Source organism: Catharus ustulatus, chromosome 7, assembly GCF_009819885.2.
Source record: "Catharus ustulatus isolate bCatUst1 chromosome 7, bCatUst1.pri.v2, whole genome shotgun sequence".
Classification (NCBI taxonomy): Eukaryota; Metazoa; Chordata; class Aves; order Passeriformes; family Turdidae; genus Catharus; species Catharus ustulatus.
The window spans coordinates 20,161,206-20,177,744 of NC_046227.1; the positions used below are offsets into that span (position 1 = coordinate 20,161,206).

At 36.2% G+C, this 16,539-nt stretch overlaps 1 long non-coding RNA gene across 2 annotated transcripts in view; it reads right to left on the reverse strand.

The window, feature by feature from the left end:
• LOC116998536 overlaps nt 1-16,382 on the reverse strand; it is an 84,671-nt gene extending 68,289 nt beyond the window's left edge. For both annotated transcript variants that reach the window (XR_004418425.1, XR_004418426.1), the window contains exon 1: nt 16,244-16,382. This is a non-coding gene — a long non-coding RNA (uncharacterized LOC116998536). The remainder of the gene's footprint in view (nt 1-16,243) is intronic.
• Between the last annotated feature and the right edge of the window lie 157 nt (nt 16,383-16,539).

Consider the following 16,539-nt stretch of genomic DNA (forward strand, 5'->3'; position numbering starts at 1 on the left):
GTTGATTCTGCAGTATGCTTGCTGAGCAGGGGGTTAGATTTTGGAAGCAGGCTGCCAGCATGCTCTGTAGCAGTTTGCAGGTGTAAGGACAGCAACCTTTGCAGTTTGTTCTCTCAGAAATCCACTGATATTGTTGGTGCCTTTAAGAGGGTATTGAGAAATTCAATAAATTTCTGCTTTCTTAGAGGCTTTTAGAATAAATTAACGCTATGAAGTTCAGAGAGATGAACTAGCTAAAATGTCTTCTTCACTACACAGACTCAGGGGAATGTCTATGTTACTGTAGTAAATAGTAACAAACCTGCCAGTGCTATTTCTTACATATGTAGGAACAGATACTGATAGTGACTCTTCGGCTTTTGTGGGGTTTGTTCCAAGTGCAGAATGTAAACTAATTGAATAATTAACTTCAATAATTAAAAAAAAAAAAAAAAAAAAAAAAGGTAGCAGTATTCTATATTTTGGGGATTAAACGAGAGCAAAAACTATCCAGAATACTACCTGTGAATTTATTATTTCAAAGTGAATGGTAAACATGTGCTTATTAGTTGTGTTTTGCTGATTTTTTTCAGGGCAAAATTGAAAGGCTGATTATGTGTGCCATGCAAAGCAATGCTAATGTGTTGTACTTGAGAAATAGCCGGGAATGGTAGCAGAAAAGCTGCAGGCTGGTGGCTCCTAGAGTGGGTAATTGAGCGAACTATGAAGTTATTCACCTGTAAACTAAGCAGACAGACTTTACTTTGAGCCGTGTTTTATTGGTAATTAAAAATCTACATAGTAAATCCACTGGAGAGATGCACATTTATACCTGCCACATGGGGAGGGAGGGAGGGAGGCATCAGCTTCAGAGAGGCTGAGACTTCTGTGTTATAAAAACAGGCTGGTTCCAGTAGGTTCAGCTATGGGGAGGGACCTAGGGTGGCGGCAAGCAGTGCTATGTCTAAAAGCCAAGTGCCATCAACATTTGGTGACATAGTTAGACCTAGACCTAAATATGTTTGTGTGAATCTGTACCTGAAGCCATCACACTCAGAGCACACAGACATGTGGGATCAGGTCTGCAGGAGCTCATTTTGGTCAGATTGATGTTATTTACCTGCCTCAGTGCAAAAAAGATGGGTACCTCTACAGGATGTTACCCTACTATTCCCATTTTTTCCATTATTTGCTTAATGAGAAAATGGTTTGATTTTGGTGGCTGTAACAGAGATATGCCTGATTTGCTGCTGCTTTGTTCGTTGCGGAGCAACTGATGTGAAGGTGAACTCAGTTGTTCTCTGGAATGATGTAGGCACTGGGAAGCAATTTCAGGGATTTTTTTGTTTTGTTTTTTTACTTCAGCATAAAATTGAAGAAGTTCCTTCTGTCTCCCAACTGCCATCCAAAGAATTACTGGTAAGTACAACACTGAATGAAACATTCTACTTTGTTCAGGTTTTCTTTTAAAAGGTTTTCATACTTTTCATTTTATTACAGAGGTATTTTAAACGGGAAATTCAAAGAGGATGATTAGATATTACCTAAACATTCTATGTACTGTCAGTTATGCCTAGATTCCTCATAATTAAATAACTAAAAATTATAGGGCAAAAATGCAAACAAGTTACTTTTAATTCACTTGCTATGGCACTTAAACAGAGTTCTGGTAAGTAGAATTTCCTCTAATGCTATTTTTAATATTTCTTGGCATGTCTTAAAAACCTTTTATTTCCTGAATTGATGTTAATTCCAATTAAAAATAGAGGATGCTACTTCATGCTGCTGATTGAAATTGAGATACACCCCCTGTTAGCTTTGAACATGAAGGCAGCAGATTAAATCTCTCTAGGACTTTCATGATTGTGAGCAGTTATCATCTGATGGTTGTTCAGCAGCCTATGTGAAATAAATTAGTAAATTTTTGAAGCAGTACAAACAAGCCTGCAATGCTGTGCTGCCTATTCTCTACATAAATAGACAGGCCAGTTCTCCAGAGATGGCAATCTGGCACCTCTTGCAAGCTTTGCATTAACTTAAAATTCATTATTAATTGTTAAGTGCTTACAGCACACTTGATATTGTAAAAAGTACAAAGATACAGTCCCTGCCTGGAGGAGCTTACTTTAGAAGGTAAGCAGAACCAACTTGTTCTTTTCCTACACAACAAATACAGTTTTCATTGTGTTTTATTCAAATTCTCTTATACTCAGAGAATATGGGCTTCAAGGCAGGTTACACAACATTCCTTTAATGACTTTCCTATTACCCAGCTCAGAGTGAAAGAACTGTCAAAGCATGCCTGGCTATATGCAGTGTGACAGGTTTCACTGTTCAGAACAATTGGTCCCAACTGCTCTTATTTCTTGTTTAAGGTTTCAAACCACTTTTGAAAGCTATCAAATTTCACGTTAAGCTCCTTGGGAGGAGAAAGAATGAGTTTCTGGATGACAAGACAAGGCAGGACTGATGCATAGTGAATAGCATGAGAGGCATAATACTACTTGGAAGGATCTCTTGACAAGTCTGTTCTCCCTTTTCCATAAGGCACAAAGTTTTATGATTTTCCTTGAGGAGGTGGGGAGAACTGGGAAATAATGGGTTATGCAAATGTGGCATTCTCTTGAAGAAAAAAAAATACACTACCCTGCATTTTATAAATAGAATGTGTATGATTTTATTTGTATGATTTCTTCTAAGGTAAGAATTACTACACAGCATGTTTGGGCTTATGTCCATGGCTATACTTGTTCCAGTCCCTTTCATTCCAGAATCTCAAGCACAGTCACCAATTTTTGGAAGACTTCATAAATAGTAACAAAGTGTTAAATGTTAAGATTTGGCTGAATGAGGGAGAATTTGTAGCTTAAAATAAATGATAAAATGGAAGAAAATGTAGGCAATAGGAAGTGAATGACCTGAATCATGTAGAGAAAGAGAGAGATACAAAAATACTCTGAAAAAATACCGATAGAAAAGAAGTGGAATCAAATCATGACAAAGCACCTCTGCAACAGTTTTTGGGTAGTGTATGTTTTGCTTCTACTGTTCTGGTCTATGAATGAGTCAGTTGCTTTAATAGGACAGCAGATTATAATGAGAAAAAGGAAAATATTATTAGAAGCCATCACTCTGGGGGCTCCTAACTGGAAGACAGTTGAGGAACCAGGTCACAAGTGAGCTGGAAGACTCCTGGCTCAGCTGCCTTCAGATCCCACTGAAGCTGACCTGTGAGTCAGTGACTGGAGTTTTCAGGATTATGGAAGTGCTGGCTGCAAGAAAGGAAAATGTCTTCTGATGGGGCCTGTAGGTGTTGAGAGCTATTCGACTTCTTCCTGATCAGTGTGTAGAAATTTAGAATATTGAGATAATATTTTTAGCAAAACAAGTACTCCATGTAGGGGTTCTAAATATTTCCCCTTCTGTTAAATCAAAGCTGTCTAGTCATAATCCTATCATTAAATTCACAAATGGAAGACATAGAGATGCCAGGTTCAGAAGAAATTGGGGAAACTCAGAAGAATTAACACACCGCCACGCAGCTCACTAAAATTTCACTTTTCACTTCAGGACACCAGAAAATCCTTGTTGACATTTCAGCCCTTTCTGTTGCTTTCAGACCCTTTTACCGACATATTCAAGTCTATGTGTCAATAATCTATTTTAAAGAGTCTGAAAGCACCACCAGTATCAACATATATTTTGCATTAAGTGTGGTCCAAGGGGACCTTGACAAAGTTACATTTGTTTTAAGGAATACCAAGCTGATCCAAGTGTAGCTTCTTTCAAAATGTGTCTAATGGGAGAGATGATGAACTGAAGAATAAAAAAGATTGAACTCAGAAAGTACATTAGAACAGGCCACAGAAGCAAAGAAGAGGTCTAGGATCGATATTTCAGACACTCCAGCAAATTTAAGCAAAACTAGCTTAGATACTGAATACTCAAGACAACTTCAATGTAATTAGCAAAACATAGATAATTGAAAGTATTCTCCATTTTTGAATCTCTTGGTTGTGTAGCCAGTTCTACAATTAAGGATTCTGGATACCCTCTGAGCAACATGAATTTTAAGTGAGGGGAATGAATCTTACTTTAGTTGTAATCATTTAGACAGAATACTGGAAGGCAATCAACATATACAGAGTGTTGGAAAAAGAGTTTTGAGTTCTCTAAAGGGTGGTAATTGGTAAAATTAAGCCTAGGCTTTGTTCCAAAACACACTAGTATTTTTTTTAATTCCAACTTATTTTTACATCAAAATGGTTGGGGAAAAAATACTTCAGGCATGGTGATACATCAACCCAACTATTTGCTGATTGAGATTTTTCAGTAACAGGCTAACATCTTCTGAAATTTACTTTGCTTTGCTTTTCAAGTTACTGGAATATGTAATGCATCAATCTTTTTGAAAACAGAAATGTAGATGCCAAGCATATTTGAAAGATGAAGAGGTTCTTATGGTAAGTATAGCATGCATATGTGCTTTCCTCTGCAGACCCTCCTAAACATAAGCTCACACATATGCCTTTAAATCAGCTATAAAAAAAGTCTGTTTCTGATCAGTCCTTATGTCTTATGATGAAAAGAGTTCCCACTGGCAGCATATTTCCTATTCTGTGTTATCTGGATTTGGCTTAGACAGGATTTTAGCTCCAAATCATTTGGGTACAGGCAAGGAAACACCAAGAGATGAGATCATAGATATAGAAATACTTCCTGTAGTTCCTACACTACAGCATCAGGGAAATCAGACTCTTTAACTATGAACTGCAACATACAAGTTTAGAGTGACAGAGAAATAACTATCTACATATGTGTGCCTGTCATATGAAGAAAATAAGTTTTGCAAAAGCTTATTATTTGGTAATGTCCTGTTAAACTGAATAATTTGGAATGTCTGCTCCCAAGCAGAGTAGACTCCCAGCTATACTGGTTGCAAGAATTGGTAATGTGAGCAGGAAAGCATACTCCCATCACTTTGATCACTGAAAATCATTGTGCTCTTTTCTGAAAAGTTGTAGCAAAAAAAAAAAAAAGCTTGTAATGTTTTCAGACTTCAGCCTGCAAATGCAATCCAGAAAGCTAAATGCAACAGTAACAGTAGGCAGCTTCCCACACTGGGAATACCTCAGGAAGCAGTAAATACTTCAGTAGCAAAACCTTCAAGACCAATGAAAAGTGAGACATGCTCCTACAAAAACCCCATAAATAGTTTTATGCAATGTTTTAAATTATTTATTATTATAAAATAAATAGAAAAAATACAATTCCACACAAAAATCCCACCCCAATCTTTAAATAACAAACTCAGGAATTTAATTTACCATAACTAGCACAGTTTTAAGTTAAAGTTAAGAAAAGCTAACACTTTTTACTATATGACATATTGCATTTTATTCAGCTACTTATTCTGGTTCTCAAAAAAAATTATTTGGGGGAACATGTTTTTTTGCTACTGATGTTACTACTGTCCTGATAATATTTTAGACTAAAGGCATTATCATCCTTCTAAAGATTATTATCTCACTTGCTTTCAAAAATTTCATAATTTTTTCTGCACTTTGCTTGCAGGATTTGGGATGAAAATTATCTAAAACAACTTTGATAATTATTTTTCTACTGATTATTATAAGCTTAAGGTCCTTGGGGAATATGTCAAATTATATGTCTATAATTACTTTGACTCCCTCCAGTTTCTGTTCAATAAAAAATTACGATCAATAGCTCTTGGCACACAATAGCTGTGCAAAGCTCCTTGCCTCTGCAGGCAAGAAATTCCAGCCTGTATAAATGATGAATTCTCATCCCCACAAAAGCTTGTATTAAGTTGTCTGTTATTCACCATTCATGCACAGATTGTGTGAATCCTCTTTCTCTAATAATTATTTATATCAGATAGACTGCAAGGATATTTGGAAATAGGGGAAAGCTATTCTCAGGAGCATGCTGAAGGAATATTGGAAATGTTCCATGAGCTTAATACATTCTAATGGCTATTCCTAGCCAAGAGAACTGGTGATTGTAAGACTTCAGGCCCATGTTGAATATGAAGCCTGCAAAGCACACCAGATCAGCACTTGAATTAAGGTAAACATTACTGAGGTATTTTAAATCTTTAGAGGAGCTGTGCATTGTACTGTGATGCTGTCTATGTAAGACCATCTTTTATACTGTTTTGAGGAGCTTCAGTGTGGCTTTGGGAATTTTTGTGGCACACCCTGGTTGTGTGTTGGACTTGGGGAAATTAAAAATACACAACTTACTGCTCTTTTGCACCTGCTGGGGTCCACCAAAACCCACTTCATTTATAATTCAGTTTCATTGCCAAATTATACCATCTATTGCTTATGTTGACAATGTCCAAAACATTTAATTAACATGTGCTTGTAATGCATCTGAAACAATACCTTTACATATTTTTTCTCATATTGGAAAATAACTCTTCTGTTAGTTCTTTTTAAATGAGAATATAAACATTTGAAGCATTAACAATGTAGTAACACACATATAACCAGGAGAGTGGAGAATCGTTTAACTCCAAATTATCAAGAGGCACGTCTTAGCCACATGATGTCTTGCACAGGCCGCCTGCTGGTACTTGTTTCCTGTTTCAAATCTCAGTTAAAATTACAGAAAGTACTTTCCTACCATTCCCATCTTAAGGAGCAACCACATTTCACTGAAGCTTGTTGTATCATTCCTGACAGGATGGCATGCAGTGAGCACAGGCAGGGATGTGACCCCCAAAAGTTTATCAATAGAGATAAGTGCTCAAGTTATAGTCGGGTTTGAGAGCCACAAAGCATTTTGTGAGAATATTCAGTGTGGTCCACAGGTAAATATGGAAATATACATTCAGTATTCATGGCACTAACAGTAGTGCTTATGACTGTTGGGTAGATTGCATCTTACTGAAACAGCAGAAGAAAGATAAACAACAGTTCATTAGGACAGATGAGAAGAAAAGGAGTGAAGCAATACATTATTTTTAATATTCTGAATGGTTGACATACCAGGCATAGACTCCATTTTATTACTGTGTATGAGAAGTTGAAATAAATTAGATGAATCAGTGAAGACTTAATGAACAACAGTAATATTCCCTTATTGTTAGTACAACTAATAGCAAGTTTCTGAAAATATGACACTAAGAATACTGGAGGACTTCCAATCTAACTCCAAATTTATAAACACTAGAAATGACATTTTGAAGAACTATTGATTAGTTACATGAATGTCAGTTCCAAGTAAAATTTGAAGATTTTTTTATTTGAACAACAAACAGTTAGAGGCTAAAGTGCTAATTATGATAATGAGCACAAAGATAAATCTTGTCAAATGACTCTCTCTTTTGAAAAGATCCTAAATCTGTTTAAAAAGGCAAGTGTAGAGGCATAGCTTTTGGTTGTTTTTTTTTTTTTTTTAATGCTCTAAATCTCATGTGCAAATGATCAAATTAGGTGTGCTACAGGCTAGGCTAATAGATTTTAAAATATTATTAATGAGGAGATGTATCTGACTGATATTATTTCTGGAAAAGACCCTCTATAAATTTGTTCTTTATTTGGTGTAATTAATATTTTTGTCCTTTATGCACACTATGCTGTAATGTTTTTGATAGTAAAGTTTGCAGATGACATGGAAGAAGGAACAAAGTTTATAAGGTTGGTATTTCAAGGCAAGCTGCACAGTCTGGTTTAAATAATGGAGCTGAAAACTCCTAATTTGAATGTAGTCAAATGCAAGGTACAAGAATTGGGACTTCAGAATGTAGGATAAGAAAGTTCGTTCTCAAAGAATGAAAGATTTAAAAGCCAAAACCGCCTCCAAGTGCGTGGTCTGGGCAAGAAGGCTAATGTGCTACTGTGATGATGGGAATGGAAAGCAACAAGTACAAGCAGGGACATGAGCATGGTATGAGCTGAAACGTGTGGCACTGATGAGGTTTCTTTAAAATATTCTGCCTTTTATTCAAGGGGAATCTAAAGGTCTATTAACAGATTGTGGGAGATGCAAAAAAGTGTTTTGATGGACTGGCAATGAGATTTAAACCAAGCTTTAATAATTCAGCTTCTGAACTTAATGAAAAGAAAATTAAGAAGCTTGTATTACTGTTGGGTGGAGAAGATATTACACTGGGAACTCTCCAGCTTTTCTGACAATGGAGTAATATTTTCTAAAAAACAGCAGTTGATCCTAGGTGAGTTTACCTTGTAAAATTCAGTTTATTTTAAATAAGTGTGGAACAGCTGGCAGTGGATATAGACCTGGTCTGGGCCTTTAATTCAGATTCAGAGCAAATGAAATTTAAATTCTTCACTTCCATCGTACACCTTGTTAACTTAGCAATTCCGCCTTTGCCTTTATCTTTAAAGAAGTTTTTCCTATGACTAATGGGAACAGTTCTGCTTTAAGATTATTGTTATAATCAAATTATGTCCTTTAAAGGTCATGAAACAGCTTCTCAAAGATGCATAAGTTAGTCTATATTCTGTTTATTTTTTCTCTCTGAATTGCTTTGAGAAAGTTTAAATTAGCACTGGGAATTAGACAGTTTTCAGAATATACCTGTAGTCTGAAGGATTAATGGGAATGAGCCAGCTGTGCCTTTTTCATGAACTCAGCTTTAAAGTGGTTGTTGAGCTTAGAGCTAATGTTCAAGTGAGCAAGGAAGGGAAAAGCCCTTGGAAACCTTTCTTCTGCAGCACAGGACATCTTAACACATTTCATCGAGCAATCACTTACCATAGAGGCACTTGCTGTGATTTTTGTCTTCATTCTATGACCTTTGTCACCCAATTATTTAATTTCCTTCTGATTCCAGTCAAAATAAATAAATTGTGGCTTTATTAGAGGAGTAACTGAGCTAAATCCAGTGGAATGAAGCTAAGACTAAGCCCATGAGGCCTGAAGTTCTATGAAGTAACGTTGCTAATATTTTCTAATTTTTTTTTTTTTGCCTAAAATCACTGCTTTATCTGAATGTGGCTTGAGTAAACTTATAATGGATTAGCATTCCTTTCTATATTGACATTGAAAATACTTAAGAACAGCTCTTGGCAATGGCAGATTTTATCATACTACTCCAATTCTAGACTGACATGACTATTCCAGCAGATTCAGAGTAACAAAGAGGGGGAGGCACAAGCTGTAAGAAGAAAATATCAACAGCCTCACAACCAAAATCAGAGTAACTCTGCTAGAGCACCCTCTCTGAGGTGCTGTGTTAAAAAGTGGGGAAAAAAAATACTCATCCTGTTCTCGTAGTCTTAAAGAAGGAGGTAATGAAAGTTCAGTGGAAAACTCAATGTTTCCAGGAAGCTGGTAAATTAAAACAGAAATCCTGCAGGAAGGTTTGAGAGCTGCTTTTATGGGCAGACTGTCCTATAAATGTTTCTGTTTCAGTTTCTGTTCTAATGGCACTTGGGGACATGGCTTAGTTGTGAACATAGTGATGCTGGGTTAATGGTTGTATGTGATGTTAGAGGTCTTTTCCAGCCTAAATTATTCTCTGATTCTATTCGACTTCCACAGTGCTTCTAACTTGTATTGTGAGAGAAAGCTCCATCTCCTTCCCAGAGGACTCTGTTTAGACCTGGAGCTTTCAGAGGGCTTCAGCCGGTTGTTCTTAGGTGAATGAACAGGGAGATTTGCATTGCTTGATTTCCTTTGCAAGTCCACCTTTGGACACAAAGAGACCAAAATCTAAATTTTGCAAGGCAATGATTCAAAGCTGACATAAATTGAGATACTGGTTCTGGGAGGAAGATGGTCTCTGTCATGACTGTGATAGGCAACCCAATACTGCACTGTAAGCAACTGAAAAAGGAGGAGTAGAAACCTGTCTTTCCCAAGGTCATACTGCCACAGCTTCCAATAAAAAGTTAAAAGCTGTTAAAGTAATTATGATGAAGGAAAGAATTTTGCTTCATTAAAGTAGCTTAAACAATAGAACTTGCTGAATTCACCTAAGGTGACCTGTTAAAAATAGGAACGGAAAAGTATTTTCCCTTATTGACCTCTAAGGATTTACTGATTTGAGTATATACAGCTGAATCTTAAAGAATTACCCACTAGAAATGATTGAGAAAAAGAGAACTTCTTCAGTAGATTTCTTTGAGATATCATTACTTTACAGTGTGGAATCAGTTTGAAAGAGATTAGCATAGAGAGCTAATATCATTTGATGACAAGGCATTTTTGGCATTGTCTTCATCTGCTCACGGCTGGTTTTGTTTGTTTGTTTGTTTGATTCACTCTGCCTGAAATCAAGCCATAGTGGCTTACAAGGACATTCGGTTTACTTTCTCACATAAAGGAAGGAAAAAGACACAGCTATGTCAAAAAGATGAGCAGGATAAGCAAGTATAACAGACTTTCATATCTCTTTGTCCTGCAAACTTCAAAGTACTGTTCTTGATTATGCAATTACTGTGTTAATTGTTTTTATTTCAAAGTTTACTTAAATGAAAGATCAATGAATAGTAGCCAAAATAATACTTATTCTGACAGATAAAACAAATGTTTTAAAACGAGGCATTCTAGAAGTTACTGACTTGTCTTTAGATGAGATAGTATTCATATATTTTTTAACACTTTTGTGCAGTGCTGCTAAGCTCAGTATTAGGAAAAGGATCACTTAAGTGTAAGTGAAATCTGTATTCAAAACTAAAGTGTTGGCAAGGAGGTATCTTGCTATGTAAATAATAAAACACTGGTTATCAGTCAACAAAGGACTGGAACCTCAGAACCTGGGATTTGCAGAATCCTGGGTCCTCCTGCTCTACAAAGGACTACCCTCAATGCACAAAGATTTGGGACATCTTGTGGGTTGGACCACTCTGTCATTCAGCACTGAATGAAGGTGTTTAATACAGAGGAATTATCCTAAAAAAATTGTCTCATTCTTGCTGAGCTTTATCTTTGGGTGGGTGAAGGAGAAATGTAGACAGAAGCACACCCTGACCTAGATGCCTGAGCACCATCCATATTTAACTACATAGTTTGAAGGCCGAACAGTCTTTTGCCTATGAGAGCTTGTAGTGTACAAGTTCAAAATTTGGATGTGGAATACATAACCTGAAGAGCTGTGATTACTGCTCAATAAATTCACTGTGGAAAACACTGACTGATACTAGAGATTGGAAAAGTTACCTGAGACACAGGTTTCTTTAGGTAATTGTGAGCTCTTATATTGTAAATTATGCCGAAGTGACTAGGAACATCTTGGGAAGAAAAGCAAGAAACCAAAAGGGAATCTGTGTTATTTCCTGGAGGCATAGAAATGATGGAAACAAGAGGAAGAATACAGGAGCTGTAAGAGTTTCTTTGGTGGGAACCAAGGACATGTATTAAAAACATTTAACAGGTCAGCCACCCTTTTTTTATTAAGCATATTTCTAAAATTTGTGGTAAAGTAAAATACAAGAAGTATCACTTTTCTATAAAGAACTACATCTGAATTATTTTCATTTTCTTCCCAAAAATATGGACATTCCAATGACATGAAAAATTAAAACTTAATGGAAGTGATATCGTTTGTTTGACTGGTCTGGGCCCATGTCAAAGAAAGACAAAGATAAGATATTTGGGTCCAGAATGAAATCGAAGTGATTAATTTAGCTGCCCTTTAGCTAAATGTGAGTACTGATTTTATCTTTGTGTGTTGCTAGAGGGGATGACCAGTCTTGCAAATGTGTTCGCTGTAGTAGGTCCTTCAGGATTTTGTGTTAGCCACTTCTGCATCTGTGTTAAATCAATATCACAAATAGTGCATGCTGGGGGCTATTTAGGAGGGGGTTGGGTGAAGAAAAAAAAAGAAGAAGAAAAAAGGCACCTTATTGCTTTTACTGCTAATGGTACATTTATTATGCTGAACCATAAATCTGTTTTGCCTGATACTGTTCTTAGGTATCATTAATGGCTTGGAGTTCAAGGTACTACCACGACAATTTCTAGAAATGTTCTCATGGATGACTGACAACTAAACTAAATCTCCAAAAGTAAGTGTGGTTCCTTTCTTGCTCTTAAGCTCATAAAAGCTAATTTAGGGAGATGCTAAAAATAATTGAAATTTAAATTCAATGTCCTGGAATCAGTGACAGAAGAAAATCCAACAGAAAAGCCTGCCAGTAGTAATTATTTTCAGTTGATAAAGATCATTCATTTACTCAAAATAAATAGGCATATTTATTGAATGGTTAATTAACTGCTTTTTCATTTTTCAACTTTTTTCTTTCCTCCTATTTTTGCCATTCTCTTTTAGTATTAATATGCAAAACAGCAGATGGTTTTTTTTGAGATAAGTACAAAAATAGTCGCTTGGGAAATCAGTTTATAAGCACTCTCAGGGGTATAATAGGCAACCCTATAAATCTTACAAAGAATCTTGTAAAGGATTTTAAAAAACTATCATAGCTAGTTTTATTGTAGAGGAAGAGATGTCAAAGAGAAATGAAAGAACAATCCATGAATATTGAGATTACTGTGACCTTGACCTATTTAATGTTCATAGTTTAATTGTAGAAGGTTTTTATGCTTAATTGGATTATAATTTTTCAGCTATTTTCTGGGATAATATATATTGTTAAATATCAGAAACTGCATGTGAATACAAAATTACAAAATGAATGATACCTATCTGAGGAGTATCCACTGAATTAAAGAATTCAGTGTTCACCTTTCATGACTGGAATACTTAATCATTTGGAGGAAAATCAGGGACCTTCTTGTAAATACGTAGGATACTGGATATTATGGAATACTATGGAAATACTATGGAAAGGAGGCTTGAAATCTTTGACAAATCATAACATCTAAGATGTTTGAAAATATGACTGCTTTTAAAAATGCTTTTTAATTCAGTTGCAAGTTTGGTAAGATACCATTTAAGGACAAAAGGGTATTTAGAGATGTTCTTCTGCCTATTTGAATATTGGCATTAGTCAGATATCAGGAAGTTTAGTCAACTAAAGGAGAAAAACATTCCTTTTTGACTAGTCCTCCAGTGATCTGAATTGTGATATGACCAGCTCAAATTAAAAAAAAATATATGCAGAGTAAATTGAGGTCTTGAGCTGCTAGATAATATTGAAGAAAGAAATCAAAAGCTTTTGCCACCTGTGCGATGCATTTATAGGATTTGCTTGCAGAAGTAGCAAATGCAGAGAAATGGCCAAAGTCTTCAGAGACACTTGGGTAAAGGACTCCCATAAGGAGACTGTGTGTTATTGGGTCTAAGTATAGGAGTTCATTTTAAGAAGACTTTGAGCCATTGTTTACACATTTCAACATGACTCACTTGTGCGGGTTGTTCAGGAACACAAGGGATAAATTATTTTGAGAAGAGAAAGAAAGGTCAGAGAAGGACGGAAAAAGCGCCAAAAACCTGCACCACAAGATATTGAAGTTGTCTCTCCAGTCACTGATACCAGAGCATTTTAGTGTTTCAGCAGATCCCAAATGGAATCTATATGAGTATGAGCAAACCTCAAGCAATGATTTATTTATGTGCAAGGCATCTAAGAGCAAGGTGTCTAAAAAAATTTGTCCTGTTTACTCAAGGTTGTTGGCAGGAGTAAGGTCTATGAGATACTGCTTCCTTCATTTCAGCATGGAATAGGAAGGATCTTGTGGAAATAAACTTCAGCAAGTAAGGGCAGTTTAGTGGCAAGCAGTGCAAACCTTTATTGCCATATTTTCCATAAAAGAAAAATTCCAGAATTAGTTTCATAGGTTTACAGTCTTCTGTAATAATGACTAGCATTATCTTCGCTACATGTGGCAAAAGAGTTTAGATTGTTTTTTACTCCTCACATTAAGTCCCCAAACATACATATTTTTATCTCCATCCTCATGAGGGGTTGTCTAGTCCATTCTTCTTTTCCAAACAGCAGATTTTTCTGCAGTCATTTTCAAAAGACTACAGTGTTTAAAAGGATTTGCTGCATTTACTTTATATACTTTGACCCTCTGTCTGCTGAGGCATCAGAATAATTACTTTGCTAGTTGAGTCTTACATAAACTTGACTTATTTTCTTAGCACTGTCAAGCATTAGACATTAATACTCACATTACCAGTGCAGCTGGCTCAGAAAGAGTCTTTTGCTGAAAGTCCTACATGTCAGCAATTTCTGTATCAATTTGTGTTTAGATAGTCTTGACTTGACAGCAGATCAAACTCAAGGAAAAATGTTTATAGGAGTTACTGTAAGCTGAAAAGTACTGTGGCTCAGTGGAAGAGCAATTTGGCTACTGCCTAAGAGAAGTAAACGGTATTTATACTCCAGACAAAAGCTGTGGCTTTTAGGTGTTGAATGACAAAACTTAATGTTTGCAAACTATCACACTGGATTTACTTATCCTCATGAGAACAGACTGTCATGAGGTTGTCCTCTGGTTGGATATACAGTTATAAGAAATATCACAGAAAACAAGAATAGAAAACTTAGAAGGAATATCCAATTCATAATTTAGCCCAAAGATGGGGAATCAGCTGTATTAAACTTAGACAAGTTTGCCTGAACTGCAGCATCAAACTGTATAGGGCCTTTGCAATGCTGCCTGCCAAATTTGCATTCTGTTCATTTAGGTAGCCTTTTGTACTCAGTTTCTGTGTATTGGGTTGGGTAACCTGTAGTTTATCAACGAACTTTCTTTATTTTTCTACCTGATGCAGTCAGCATTTGGTTATCTCTAGTCAGACTGTCCTGCCCAGTGCCATGGCTGTGGAGGCAGTACTTTGAGTACTTTGTCTGCTTTGCTGTTTGGAGTGCCAGGACCAACACAATTGCTGGTTTTGCACCTTAATTAAACTGTCCTTGTGCATTTCCAAAGCCTAACACAGGTCATGATATTTTCAACTCTGGATTAACCCAGGCCAAATATGTAAACAGATTTTTTCTAAACAAAGTACTCTTATTTAACCTTGAAACACACCAAAAGTAGAGGTTGGTACATATAAATTATGTAAAGTTTTGAGAGGGACTTCTCATCAGCAGTCTAAACCAATATGTGAAAAACTAAATGAATCAAAGTATTTTTGTTATTTTCTGAAGATTGGAAGAACAGTTACTGATTTAAAACACAGGAATAATAGGTAGGTTTTTAAGAATTATTCCCATATTGTATTCTTCTTCCTTTTTTTGTTTCCACATTCTTCTTAACTCAGAATATGCTAACTGTAGGTCTTATTAGTGATCTACCTTTTATATAAAATGCTTCTGATTTTTTTTCTTTTTCCTTTTTCATTTTTTTTTTTTTTAATTGTCAAGAAAGGAAAAAGGAAAGCATTCAACAAGATACAATGAAAATGCGTATTTCAAAAACTAGTGAAAACCAAGTACTTTTTTACCTGATCATGTTTGATAGAAATATCATTGTAAGTTTATCTCAAAAAGATAAATATAAATTAAATAGATTTGGAAGACAAAAATTTGGGTTTTTATCTCTTTCACCTTGATTTTCCCTTTTGAGATCAGAGCTAAAATCATGTTACCTCTAAGGACATACTAACAATAATAGAGTCTGCACCTTACCTGACTTCTGTCAATGTTCCACATTGAAACTTAAAACTTCTCTTGACCTGTCTTTTAATGTTGCCACAGGATTTCGTGTCCATTTGCATTTACTCTTGATCATGTCTAATCAAGCAGTTTCAAATATAACCACAAAACATTGTAGTGAAAACTTTTCCTTCTTTTCTAAAGAGAAGCCTTATCAATCAAAATATTAATTCAAGAATAATGTGTATATGCATTATATGTTTTAAGGCTCTTTAGTTACTATTGAAGCATTAAAATGAAATAAATTATGGAATACAAATTATATGCAGTAGTTTTAATTTATATAAAGTGGTTTTTTTAAAACAAGATTGTGTAGGTTTTTAATGGCTGGCTAAGCCTGAATGCTTTTTTCTCCTGTGGTGCCCTGCAGAGAAATGCTGATATGACCAAAACAATAACAAACTACAAAATATACCAAGGCTTCTCTCAAGAACAAAACAAACAAAAAGCAAAGAAACACCAGAAATTACACTAAATATCTTCACAGTAGAGAATGTATCTTACCCATCCTTTTCTTGGAAAATCAAACCTCTGTAACAGAAGCAGTTTAACCCCTGTAACACCATGTACAACAGGTAAAAAATGGTTACTTTCCAGAAATTAACCTGCACACAGTAAGATCTATTGGAGGGAATAGCAATTCCCTTTGGAAATTAATCCCAGACTTTATCTCATACCAATGCTTTCCTTCTACTCACCAGAGTTAGTGCCCAGGCAGAGGTGTGCAGAGCAGTGTGTGTCTCGGTGCCTCACTCACTGCTCTCTCCTGCCAGCTGCAGCTGAGCAGTGCTGCAGGCTGTGACAGGAGCTCTGCTGCTCCGAGCAGGTCCAGCTGCAGCTGAGCAGTGCTGCAGGCTGTGACAGGAGCTCTGCTGCTCCGAGCAGGTCCAGCTGCAGCTCCAGTGCTGCAGGCTGTGACAGGAGCTCTGCTGCTCCGAGCAGGTCCAGCTGCAGCTGAGCAGTGCTGCAGGCTGTGACAGGAGCTCTGCTGCTC